The sequence below is a fragment of the Apis dorsata genome, unplaced genomic scaffold, assembly GCF_000469605.1.
Source record: "Apis dorsata unplaced genomic scaffold, Apis dorsata 1.3 scaffold_365, whole genome shotgun sequence".
NCBI lineage: Eukaryota > Metazoa > Arthropoda > Insecta > Hymenoptera > Apidae > Apis > Apis dorsata.
Genome location: NW_006263630.1, coordinates 527,652 through 529,004, shown reverse-complemented (window position 1 = coordinate 529,004; position 1,353 = coordinate 527,652). Strand labels below are relative to the sequence as shown.

Sequence of the window (1,353 nt, the reverse complement as noted above, 5' to 3'; positions counted from 1 at the left end):
TTTTTTTTTTTTTTTTTTTTTTTTTTTTTTTTTTTTTTGTAAAAATTCTCTTTTCGAGATATGGAGAATGAAGCGTTTATACGAATAGACGTTTGAAATTTTCGAGTTTTATGAAGCTGTGGATACTGTTTTTACTGTTTTATTTAATGGCGCTTTTTCAGCTTTTGGGCTAACGAGATATGAAAATATTTATATGTACGTTAGGATTTATTTTTGTAAAATTTGGAATTCTAATAATCGGAGTAATGTAAAATAACGATATCAATTTCAAAAAAATTTTATTTTACATTAGAAATTATTTAATTCGCGATAATCCAAGTTATTCATTTAACTGAGTGGAACAATTATTCTTAACTTTTGGATCGAGAAATTCTCTTAAGATTCACTATTTTTAATCCATAATTTTTAACATTTATTTATCTTAATATAATCGCATCGTATATTAATCCTACTAATCGTTCCACCGTGATAAAATTATTCTCTATGGAGAATTGCAAATTATTCGAATGTTACGAAAACAGATTGGAATTCAAGAAAAATTATGAAAAATCGTTATAAAGAAGAGGAAACGTTTGGCTATTATAATCGAGGAGAGATTTTAATCAAATTCGATCATCATTTAGATTTTATGATCGAGCCAAATCAAACATATTTTAATGAAACTTTCGACGGTGTCTCATTTAATGGGTTCGAGAACACGATATTAATTAATCGTTGAAAACGATAAGGATGAATTAAAATAATCGTAATAAATTACTGTGTGATCCGTGGAATTACAGTAGTCGATGCACTCGATCTCGATACATCCATTGATCCATCTTCTCCCGGACGAGGAAGATCGAAGTACACGTAACGCAGATTGCAGAACAGAAAGTCGGATTACAAAATACCTGTAATGTAACATCTAACAACGCATAGGCATCGGCCTCATCAAAGCAATAAAATCAAGACCGCCGACTGCGCGGTATTCCTCTTGCATTTTATCGAATCGATTAATTACAACGATCGCCTCTATCCAACTGTTCCCACATCCATCGATCTTCTCCAAATTGTATCTCCTTGTCCGTTTGAAGAGCGCGATCGTTCGCCAACTGCGCTTCTCGGGATCCTCGTTGACGGATACATCTTCGGATCGTGAGAATGTTTGAGATATAGACGCGATACACGTGTCAGATTTGTCGATAAGTTTCCGTTTATGCATTCCGTGCACATGAACATTCAAGTATTGAAACGCGAGTAAAGTGGAAAAATATTTGTTATAAATAAAGAGATTGAATATTGAAATGTTAGTAGAGAAATGAAAGTAAAGATTAATAAGCTTCTAACGATCTAAAATCTAAAAATCCAAATTGC

General features: G+C 32.2%; 1 protein-coding gene across 4 annotated transcripts in view; it reads left to right on the top strand.

Annotated features, from left to right (window-relative positions):
• The window catches only part of LOC102672540 (BTB/POZ domain-containing protein kctd15-like), a 42,533-nt gene that overhangs the window by 5,716 nt on the left and 35,464 nt on the right, over positions 1-1,353 (top strand). The window lies entirely within an intron of this gene.